We start from the raw sequence: 12,002 nt of genomic DNA, 5'->3' as shown, positions 1-12,002 counted from the left end.
TTTTTATTTGTGTTTACTGGAGAACGAACATCGTTTGAAGGTGTGAGTATGATTTGTAAAGGTTACCTGAAACAATGGATATTGGAGGGGGTACATTTTTTGTGAAGATAAAGCAGTGGGACATTTGTGAAAGTGGATCAATGGGGAGCGAACATCAAAAATTATTATTTGGGGGAGGAGCCTAGCGCTTGACCAAGATGGCCGCGTGAGCCTTGAGCTCCCGCTACCCTCGCGCCCTCCGGCAATCATCCTGTCCTAAATCCTGGTTTTCATGCACGGAATCCTGCAGATGAGACACAGCTGTGGCGATTGACGTTGTCCGGGCCGAGATCGCCCACCGGGGACCGAAGTTGTGCATGGCGGAAGATTGCGGCCTACCTCCGAAGGATGCCAGGGGCTTGCGTTGGCAGGATGCCCGGCCACTAATTGAACAACAGCGGCCTCGGGAGGTGTGAACTGACGGACTGATGCCGCTGCACTTTCACTTTCTCGCCTCTTTGTTTGCGCTGGGTTGGGAGCGCTCCATGCGGATCCGCTGTTGTCTGGAAGACCTCCACTCGATCCTGACTGGCTGCTAAAGTCCGAAGTTTACCCTGCTTCCTCTAGCTGAGTGAGGGACATCTATTTGCGACTGCCCGTCCTGCGGCTCGGGATGTCGACCAAATCGGAGGCAGACAGGTCGAAGTCCAAGACTACCAGGCGGGGAGGCTATATCCAATCCAATAATATGGATCGTTATGCCCAGCAGAAAGGGTCACCTGGTGGATCGGGACAGTCGCTGGAGGCACAGAAGGCCGATTCGCCCCCAGCCTCGGAGTTATCATTGCAGGATATCAAGGGGGCGATAGATGGGATGCAAACATCGATCGGGCGACAGTTTGAGGCCCTGGCGCACAAGGTGGACACAATCTTGGTGGATGTCAACTTGATCCGCGCGGACCTGGGCAAAACCAATGAGAGGGTCAAGTCCCTGGACCTCAAGACTACTGGCCTTGCGGACGATGTCTCGGAACTCCAGGCTGAGGTTCGTAAGTTACGAACCGCGAATGACCTCTCCGCCCGCCGGCTTGAAGACTTTGAAGGTCGGGCCCGGCGCAACAATGTGCGCCTTATTGGGATCCCGGAAACCTCAGAGGAGCACTCCGTGGATTTACTTGTCGAGGACTTGGTGGTGAATCATCATGCGCCTAAGGGCCTCGGCAGGTTTTTTGCGGTGGAGCGGGCTCACCGAGTGCCTGGCGGACGGCCTAAGGTGGGAGCCCCCCCGTGGCCGATTGTAGCCCGGATCTTTAATTTCCGGGATTGAGACGCTATCCTGCAAGCATCGAGGGTGACAGGCCTGGTGCCTTTTCAGAATGCCTCCGTGAGCTTCTATCCTGACTTCACCCAGATGGTGCAGAAACAGAGGCAAAGTTTTTTGGGGGTAGAGCGGCGGCTTCGGGAGATGGACCTGAAGTATGCCATGCTTTTTCCCGCCAGGCTACGTGTGGTTTATGACGATCGGACTTTCTTCTTCGAATCACCGGACATGGCAGGGGACTGGTTGGATGCGCTCCCGCGGCGACAGCCTGGCCAGGACAGTGTGGATGGAGCGGAAGGAGATCGAGATGGCCAGAAGTGATATCTCCGGTGTCGGCTGACTCGGCTCCGGACAGTGACTCGCACCTTACTGCAGTAATGGGAGGGCGGCGGGGGGAAGATAGGAGCCCTTTCCTCCCTTGGGGTCCTTTTCGTAGATTTGTTTTTGATGGGGCGACAGGCACACTGCAAGTTGGGGGGGCTTAGTAAGCTGACGCAGGGGTGCAGGGAGGGGGGGGATTCGGGATGTGGGGGTTGTTGTTGGGGGTTGTTTTCTTTTCTTGCAAGGTGTAGCAATGGTTGTCAGTATTGTCCGATCGTGGTTCTCGGGGGGGGTGGGGGTCTCTTTGTGTTCAGGGATGGGGGATAGGGGCTTAAACATAATTAGCTGGAATGTTAATGGCTTAGGGGATCGTATTAAACGGGGGATCGTCCTGCAATTCTTGAAACGGACCTCGCCAGATGTGGTCCTCCTGCAGGAGACCCACCTTATAGGGAATATGTGTTATGCACTTAACAGAAAGGGTTACAAATTCATTGCTCACTCGGGGTTCTCCACGGGCTCCAGGGGTGCGGGCATACTCGTCAGAGCTTCCCTACCATTTGAGGTTGACTCCACCATTGCTGACGACAGGGGGCGCTTTGTGGCTGTGGCAGGGAGGTGGGAGGGTAGAACGTTGGTATTGGTTTCTGTTTATGTCCCTCCAGCCCTGCAGGCCTCCACGTTTGCTGATCTGGGCAGGGCCTTGTTGGAACTCCCTGAAGGGCTGCTAGTGGTGGGAGGTGACTTCAATGCGGTTGGCTCTGGAACGCTCGATAGGCACCCGCCCAGAGACATCGGGGGTGCTCAGAAGTGGCTTCCCGACTTTATAGATACTTTTGGTCTGGTAGATTGTTGGAGGCTACGACACCCCACTCAGAGACAATATACCTTCCATTCCGGGGCCCACGGGAGTCTCTCTCGGATTGATTACTTGCTCACTTTGGCTGCCCACGCCTCTTTGGTGTCTGAGGCTAGGCACATGGCACGGGGCATATCTGATCACTCACCGGTGTGGGCCCGTCTTGATAGTGGCCGGGTGGGGGGGGGGCAGGGTGGCTCCCATTAACCCCTGGTATTTTCGTAACCCCAAGATGCGCAGTGCGTTGCTGACCACTAGTTGACCACTATTTTCAAGAAAATCAGGGTTCGGTTGAATCAGCGGTGTCCCTATGGGAAGCTTTTAAGACGGTACTGAGAGGGGAGGCCCTGTCCTTGGTAGTGGCCGCCAAGCGGCGGAGAGACGCTGAGGTGACACAAGTAGAGGGCGAGATTGCTGCTTTAGAAGTGGCCTTGGGAGAGGATGTTGCACCGGCCACACTGCATAATTTGAGCTTGAAGCAATTGGAATATAGGGACCTGGTGACTAACGCTGCCAAGACCCTCAATAGAGAGCAGCAGGGTCGCTTGTACGATGTTGGTGATAAGGCCGGGAAATTGCTGGCGTGGTTGGATAAAAAAGAGCGTGTTCATCGTGTGGTGCCGGAGTTGTCGACGGCTGGGGGAGAGGTTGTCACTGATCCCGACGGTATAGTTCAGTGTTTCTCGGACTATTTTCGTACGGTATACACCTCGGTCTCGGACAGGCCCACTGAGGACTCGTGTGACCTTCTGCGAGACATCACTCTGCCCTGCCTTCCTGCCATTGATAGGGATGACCTCGATGGGGATATAACGGTAGATGCACTGATTTTATTCATTGTTTCTGTTGAGGAGCAGCCGCCATCTTGGAAGCCTGAGGTTAGCGCTCTAGGCTTCCTCATTGGCCCTTACTTAAGACGATGCCGTCGCGACCGCGCTAGAGACACCTGAGGCTTGAGCCGGGTGCTTAATGAGGGTGCGCGACGTGTGAGCGATACTTAGAACGTTTTTTAAATAAAAATTTACTGTCTTATTTTAATTGCTGATATTGTTCTATTTTGCTATTTGCACTAGCGCATTGCATATTCTTCTCTTACCGAGTCTCTTGCACTGATTTTATTCATTGTTTCTGTTGAGGAGCAGCCGCCATCTTGGAAGCCTGAGGTTAGCGCTCTAGGCTTCCTCACTGGCCCTTACTTAAGACGCTGCCGTCGCGACCGCGCTAGAGACACCTGAGGCTTGAGCCGGGTGCTTAATGAGGGTGCGCGACGTGTGAGCGATACTTAGAACGTTTTTTAAATAAAAATTTACTGTCTTATTTTAATTGCTGATATTGTTCTATTTTGCTATTTGCACTAGCGCATTGCATATTCTTCTCTTACCGAGTCTCTTTCACTGATTTTATTCATTGTTTCTGTTGAGGAGCAGCCGCCATCTTGGAAGCCTGAGGTTAGCGCTCTAGGCTTCCTCATTGGCCCTTACTTAAGACGATGCCGTCGCGACCGCGCAGCGGGCGCGCCGCTGGCGCGCCGAAGGCGCGCCTAAGGCAAGCCCGTCTGCGCCCGTCCGCGGCCGGCCGGGGACAGGGGCCACAACCCCCGATCAAAACAGGACAACAATTCGATGGAGCGCACAGCAACTTCGAGCTTTCTGCCCGTCTTTTCCTAAAGCCTGTCTTCACAGTCTTGAGGCAGAAGATGCTCATAATTGTAAAGAGTGCTCATATAATTGGTGCACTGAGACTGCGCATAAGATTAAGAATAGCAGGCTTATATGCGGACTACTCAACACGAGGTCGATGCGAAAGCATAGTCTTGATATTTTTGAACTGCTCACAGACAAGAAACTCGACCTACTGTTTCTTACAGAGACTTGGCTCGACTCTAACTCCGAACCTGATATAGTCGCCGCTCTCCCGTCTGGCTATGCTATTGCACGCCTGGATAGAACGACGGGTAGAGGTGGTGGAATTGCCATAGTTTATAAGCAGCCTCTATGTTGCCAACTCGAGCCACTTGATATTGCCGATAGCGAGACAGGAGTCTTCTCTATTAAGGTTATTGATGGTAACATATTGAAGGGTCTGTTGATTTATCGCCCTCCTGGCTCTCTTACCCGTTTTTCTAATAGTCTGATTGATGGTATAACGGGGGTTGCTCTTCGCAGGGATAAGTTCATGCTCCTAGGTGATCTTAATGCTCACTTGGAGGACCCTATGGATAAAGGAGCAACAGACTTATGCCAGCAATTATCTTCCCTCCAATTAGATATCAAATCTAAGGCCCCGACCCATCTAAAGGGGCACTTACTGTATCCGATCTTTGGTAATTGTGAAGACATTGTAATTAAGGCCCCCGTTCCTGTGTACTGGTCTGATCACTTTCTTGTGCCTTTCACTATAACTATCCCGCATGATAATATTCTTAAGATCAACAACTCCAAATATATGAGCAGAAAATGGACCGCCTTCTCTAAGGGGAAGTTTGATATTGCCCTTACTAAGGGAGGCATACCAGGAGGTGAGGATGTTACATCTGCAGCTGAAAGATTAGAAGCTCGTATCAGTATGGCTTTAGATGAGACTGCTCCCCTCTACCATAAAAATCCGCATAGTAGAATACAGAAATCTGCCCCTTGGTATAACAAAGAATTACACTCAGCGAAAACAGAGTGCAAACGACTTGAAAGGCTGTGGAGAAGGGCCTATCTCGATCAAGATAAACAAAGCTATACAGCCAGACGAAGAGAATACCATACCCAGATTAGGCATGCTAAAACTGAATATTTCTCAAGTAGGATAGAAGAAGCCAATAATTCTTCCAAGGAATTGTTCAAAATCTATAAAGAAATCGCCTTTTGTGGCGCCTCGGCTGACCCGTCCCTGGCATCTGAGGAATTCTGCAACCGCATTGCGACTTTTTTTTCTGAAAAAGTGGCTACCATTTATTCCACCTTCTCAGGAGGGAAGGAAAAGGGAACAGCTTTTGTTGAGAGCCCTCTAGCCAATGTGGGTACTAACTGTCTGGCTAGTTTCACCGTCCCGCCCTCGGACGAGCTCCAACGGATATGTCGCTCGATCAAGTCTGGGTCACCACGAGATCCTGCATCCCCTAAGCTCCTGGGTGAGAGCATTGAGATTCTCGAACCCTATATTAGGAATGTTGTGGACTTCTCCTTTAGCTCCGGCACTGTACCTTTAAACTGGAAACAGGCTATAGTACTCCCGCTCCAAAAAAAACCCAACATCAGCTGGGATAGGCTGGACAATCTTCGACCCATCTCTCTCCTCCCCTATATGGCCAAAGTGGCAGAAAAGATGGCCAACCTTCAACTCATGGCCTTTGTGGAGAAAGCCAATCTGCTTCACATCAGTCAGTTTGGCTTTCGCGCTCGCCACTCAACGGAGTCTGCACTACTCCTGGCCACTGAGACCATTAGGAGAGGGGTCGATGAGGGGCACACGATGGCCCTTATTTTACTGGACCTTAGTGCAGCCTTTGACACTGTAGCACATTTCACCCTGCTACAGTGTCTCAATAAAGGAGGAATTACGGGCCTAGCACTTAGGTGGATTCAATCCTTCCTCACGGACAGGGGTTTTCAGGTCAGACAAGGAGAACACTATTCTCGTAGGGTCACTCTTGATCAAGGTGTTCCCCAGGGCTCGGCCCTCAGCCCTACTCTATTTAACCTATATGTCTCCCCTGTTGCCTCTATAGTAGAAAGTCACGGTCTTCAACTAGTGTCTTACGCCGATGACACACAGCTGGTCATCTCACTGTCACGAGCACCGGAGGTTGCGGTATCCAGTTTCAGTGCTTGCATGCAGGAGCTTGCTTCCTGGATGTCCAACAACTGCCTGAAATTAAATGGATCTAAAACTGAAGTGCTAGTGGTGGGGGGTGCACCGAATGTGTGGTCATCGGTCTGGTGGCCAGCATGTCTTGGACCCACTCCAGTACCTTGTCAGCAGGCAAAGAATCTGGGAGTACTGTTTGATATCGATCTCTCATTTACTGCCCAGATTAACCGAGTGGTCGGAGTATGTTTTGGCATGCTTAAGAGCTTGAGGAAGACCCTTGACCTACTTCCAGTCAATGCCAGACAGACCCTTGTTCATGCTCTGGTCACCTCCAGACTTGATTATTCCAATCTTCTGTACTTGGGTGCCACAGAAAGGAACCTAAACCGTCTTCAAGTACTCCAAAATGCCACAGCCCGTCTGGTACTAAGGCTTCCTAGAAGATCATCTTCTAAAGCTGCCTTGAAGTCCCTCCATTGGCTGCCGGTCAGGGAGAGGATTGTCTTCAAGGCACTCTGCATGTGTCATCGCATTATAATGAGCAGAGCGCCCTTACCTCTCTCTACTCTCATCTCCCTCTATAGACCGAAGAGGAGGCTTCGTTCTTCAGACACGGGACTTGTAGTTGTCCCCTCAATCCGGAAAGCTCGGATGGGAGGGAGATCTTTTAGATTTCTTGCGGCCAAGAATTGGAATTTGCTCCCCATGGAGCTGCGCCTCGAACCCTCAGAGACTACATTCCGAAAAAAATTAAAAACGTATCTTTTCCGCTCTGCACTGATCTGATTCCCTACACTTGCGCCTCTCTTGCTTTCTCAGCGCGGGGACACGCCGGTGTGCGTAACCATGCGCTTTATAAACCTCCATAATAATAATAATAATAATAATAATAATGAAGTGGCGTGTGCTATCCGAGCGTTGCGCTCCGGTAAGGCTTCGGGCCCAAATGGTCTGCCGATTGAGCTGTACAAGCTCCATCCTGATAAGTTGGCTCCTCACCTGCGCGCCATGTACGTGGAGGCGCGGGTGAATGGGTTTCTTCCGCTCGATCAACGGCTGGCAACGATTGTGGTAATACACAAAGATGGTAAGCCCCGGGACAAGTGTGGCTCCTATCGGCCGATATCACTTCTCAACGCCGAGCCGAAAATCCTTGCTAAGATCCTTGCTAACCGCTTGGTCCGGGTGCTTGGCGACTTGATCCACCCGGATCAGTCGGGCTTTATCCCGCACCGTAACACTGCACTGAATCTTAGACGCCTTCATGGAGTGATTGCTAGGGCGGGCACGATACGAGAGCCGGCTATCGTGGCGTCCCTCGATGCCACGATGGCCTTCGATACGGTGGAGTGGGCATACCTATGGGCTGTGCTAGCTAAGTTCGGCTTTGGGCCTGGATTTGTAGGCTGGGTGAGGTTGCTCTATGAGGGGCCTCTTGCTAGCGTCGTGGTGAACGGGCGGGCGTCGACACCGTTCGAGCTCGGGAGAGGCACCCGGCAGGGCTGTCCCCTGTCGCCGTTGTTGTTCGCACTTGCCCTTGAGCCGTTGGCGGCGTTGATACGATGGCACCCGGATATACGTGGGCTTCGCTGGTCGCCTGACCACGAGGACCGTATTTCACTCTACGCCGACGATATTCTGCTATACCTCGCCTCGCCTAAGAAATCTCTGATAGTGGTTTGTGACGTCTTGACTTCTTTTGGTAGGAACTCTGGTCTTGTCATCAATTGGGGGAAGTCCTACTTGTATGTCCTGTGTGGGGATGTCCCGCCTGTCCCGCGCAACTGCTCGATCCAGATAGCCCGGCAGGGCTTTTTATATATGGGGATCTATATCTCCACCGACCCCATTTTACGATACGAGAAGAACTTGCTCCCTCCCTTGGCACGTCTGCGACGGGACGTGGCGGGCTGGCGGCGGTTGCCGCTTTCCCCCCTTGGCCGTGCCGCCCTGTTTAAAATGATGTCCCTTCCCCGTTTCCTCTATGCCCTGCAGAATACCCTTGACTTGGTCCCGGCCAGTTATTTCCGTGAGGTCGAAAGCCACCAGCTCGCGCTATTGTGGGAAGGGCGTCCGCGCATAGCGATTGCTAAGTTGACGCTTCCATGGTACGACGGTGGTATCGCGCTTCCAGACATTCGACGTTATTACTGGGCCACCCAGTTGAGCGCGATTAACCATGGTGTGTATGGTCCGGCGCTGAGCCCTGGCTTCGCCATGGACCGCTGGTAGCTGCGTGGGGGCAATTACCACAGAGCTTTGTACTCAAAGTCGTCCGACTTAACCCTTACGGGGCCCACCAGAGTGGCCGTGCGTATATGGAAGGTGGCGACGGATTCACTGGGCTGGAAGGGTAAGCTTACCCTTGCCACCCCTCTGTTTGACTCCGATATTCTTGGAAAGCTTTGGCATACAAAAGGGTTTGCGAAGTGGGACCTGATCGGTATATCCAGGGTTGGAGACCTTTTGGTTAAGGGTAGGATAAAGTCATTCGAGGAGCTGCAGAAGGAATATGAGCTAGGGAACTCGGAGTTCTTCCGCTACGCCCAAGTGTGCCACGCCTTGCGGTCAGTCCTGGTAAAAGGTGAGAAGGTGCCTGAGTCCTCTCCGTTGGAGGACCGGATCCTGGACGGCCATATGCCAGAGAGTACGATCTCGCTCATTTATAAGAAACTTATTAATGTTCGGGCAGATCTTCTTCTAGGGTTGCGCGAACAATGGATCAGGGATGGCCTTGAACTGGACGACGAGGATTGGCAGTATGCAGTTTCTTCTCCCAAAGAGGTCACGATCCCCGCGCGCCTGCGGCTGGTGCAGCTTAAAATACTCCATAGGGTATACGTGACGGGCCTAGGCTGGTTCATATGGGTTTCTCTGAGGAGGGCTTATGTAAGAGAGGCTGTGGTATGGTGGGCACCTTTCTACATATTATTTGGGAATGTGGTGTGATCATGGAGCTTTGGAGGCGAGTACACGAGGTGATGGGGGAGGTGACGGGCATCGTCATGCAGCCTGAGGCGCCGTGCTGTCTCCTGAATGTTTGGGGTCCTACTGACCACGACGCGGCACAGACCCAATGGGGGACCCTAGGGAATATGGTAGCCAAGCGCGACATCGCACGTCTGTGGGGCTCTGATAGGCCACCTACATTGACAGCGTGGATGGAGAACATGGATTGGAGCATGTTTAGGGAGAAGACAGTGTATTGTGCTCGAGGGCGCCCTCGGAAATGGCACTCTGTATGGGGGCGATGGAACCAGTACAGAGGGGGCATATCCCTGCCCCCAGACCCGCCCGAGGAGCAGCTCTCCCCTTAGCCCCCTTTTTCCGGCTTAGATCTCTTTGCTGAATGTGTTTGTCCTCTTGAGTCCCTGAATTCCCCTCCTTTCCCTTACTATAAATCTGTGTCTGTTGGACGAAACGGGGCTCGCTCCCCCTGATGGGAACCCTTTTGGTGCTTATGGTGATTACCGCCTTGCTTGTGTTTTGGTTTGGATTTGTGTTTATTTAAAATGGAACCTTTGCATATCCTGTCAGTGAAATGTGGGCACTCATATCTGTTGTGTTTCTAAAGCTGCCGTACCTCCGGGTTGTCGGCTGAATAGCTGTGTCACTGATTTGCAAAATAAAGGTTTTGAAAAAGAAAAAAAATATATATTATTTGAATCTTTTGAAACTGATGCTAGTAGTTTTCTTCTCTTGGTGGTAGGTTGCTCCACTGATAGCATGAATTCTGCACTAGAGAATGCAGATTACTTACTACCTTACCTGAAATTAGCGTAAAATCATGAGCAATACAGCATTGCACTGAGAGTTTGAGTGTAAGAGATAGAGTTTGTGTTCTAAACAGCTCGACTCAAAAACTTGTTTTGCTGTGTTTATCTGCAAAGCTCAGCAGTGTGCAACATACGTCCAGGAATGTTGGACCATGCCAGACTTTCAAGGAATGCACATGCATATTTTCAATTATTCTACACAGAAATTATGTCTGATTATCCTGAAACGTTGGCGTTGATACAGCATTCCGGGACCTAATTTGGGTCACCCAAGGCACATCTCGAAGGTAGTAATGTATGTTGTTTCAAAAGCAAGAATACCAAATAGTATTAATGAACAAATTATTTACCTTTGGTGTTAGACCTGGCTTTTTCAGCTGGTTTATCCCTAGACTTTTTGCCCTTCTGTTTCTGACTTGTTTATGTTGGTTTTATGACTCTGGGCACTTTACCGCCGCTGATCAGTGCTAAAGTGCATATGCTATCCCTATGAATTGCTGTTATGGATTGGTGATTCCATTATTGGCATATCTGATTTACTAGTCAGTCCCTAGTACAGTGGACTATGTGTGCCAAGGGCCTGTAAATCAAATTCTGCTAGTGGGCTTGCAGCATTGGTTGTGCCACCCACACAAGCAGCCTTTTAAAGGTAACTCAGACCTGCCACCGCGGTATATGTGTGCAGTTTAGTACTGCTATGTCGACTTGACAAGTGCACCCACTTGCCAGGTCCTAACCTTCCCTTTTCTTTCAAGTGAGCCAACCCTAGGGTAGGCTCAAGGTAACCCTGTGGGCAGGGTGCAGTGTATGTGAATGGTAGGACATGCCCCGATGGGTGTGACATGTTTTTCACTATTGAAAAGCTATGTGGCTCATAGGATAGCATGGGAGTTAATTTATAACATCTTAAAAATATAACTTCCCATTAGGACCAGATAGAAAAGTAAAGTTTAGGGGGCAGAGCTTGCCAGCGCCGAAGAAGGCCGCCTAAGAGACGAGCTCCGCACTACCATCTCATGATCCTGAAGTAATCTGGCATTGGCAGGACACGCCAATTCATCAATGCCGTGCCTTCCATAGCAGACGGGATCCACTGCGGGTTGCACTATCCCCGACGCTTGGAGATGCGGTGGGAGCGGAGCGGCCAACACTGACTGTGCGTAGCGCTGGCTAGGCCTCAAAGCCCTGGACTCTAGTTATATTCCACGCCCACCGGAAGACAGACCTTGCTGGGGTGCTGTGCCCCCGGGTGCCGGCCGGAGTCTCGGAGCGGCACGGTGCACCCTCGGAGGCTTGACATCGGCTTCGGGGTGGGTAGTGTTGTTGGCACCTTCCCGATCTGCTGTGAGGTGTGGCAGGACAGCGGGCTCGCCAAGGACAGGGCCGCAGACGGCATGTGCTTTGGGATCAGAGCTTTCTCGCAGCAGCAGTTCGGGTGAGCGGAGAGAGAGGAGTGACGACGCACTCCTAGCGTTCACCCCCTGGCCCAGGGGCTTTATCAAATGGCCTGTCCTGGAGAGCAGAGCCGACGAGGTGTAGACGCGAGGCAAGGTACGTGGCAGGACCCGCCATTTAAAGCTCCCCAACCTGTGATGAGGACACTATTTAACGGGCAGCTAAGCGGGGTTTGGTTTGCTCGCAGGCCTACCCCTGAACATAGTTGTGTCACATTACAGGCGTCAGCCACCTCTAGGCTCTTGCCGTTGCTGAGTGATCCTACCACCCCGGGATTTTGTTCTCATTTTACAGACACGGGGCGCTCCCCTAACTTTCATTGTCTGAGGATTGCCGTCCTATAGTAGCTGGGAGACTGTCTGTGTGCACGGGGGCGTGCGGAATTGTTCGCTGCCGCAGACGGAGGGTACTGGGGTGCACTTGGCCGCATCAGATCCTGAGCAAGTGAAACTGCGGACACTGAAGTGACTGGGCTCGCTGGGCAGTTGTC

General features: G+C 51.8%; 1 protein-coding gene across 1 annotated transcript in view; it reads right to left on the bottom strand.

The window, feature by feature from the left end:
* The window catches only part of KCTD3 (potassium channel tetramerization domain containing 3), a 340,096-nt gene that overhangs the window by 200,157 nt on the left and 127,937 nt on the right, over positions 1-12,002 (bottom strand). The window lies entirely within an intron of this gene.

This window comes from Triturus cristatus, chromosome 6, assembly GCF_964204655.1.
Source record: "Triturus cristatus chromosome 6, aTriCri1.1, whole genome shotgun sequence".
Lineage (NCBI taxonomy): Eukaryota > Metazoa > Chordata > Amphibia > Caudata > Salamandridae > Triturus > Triturus cristatus.
Note: the sequence above shows the minus strand (reverse complement) of the source record. Positions and strands in the feature narration are given on the sequence as shown.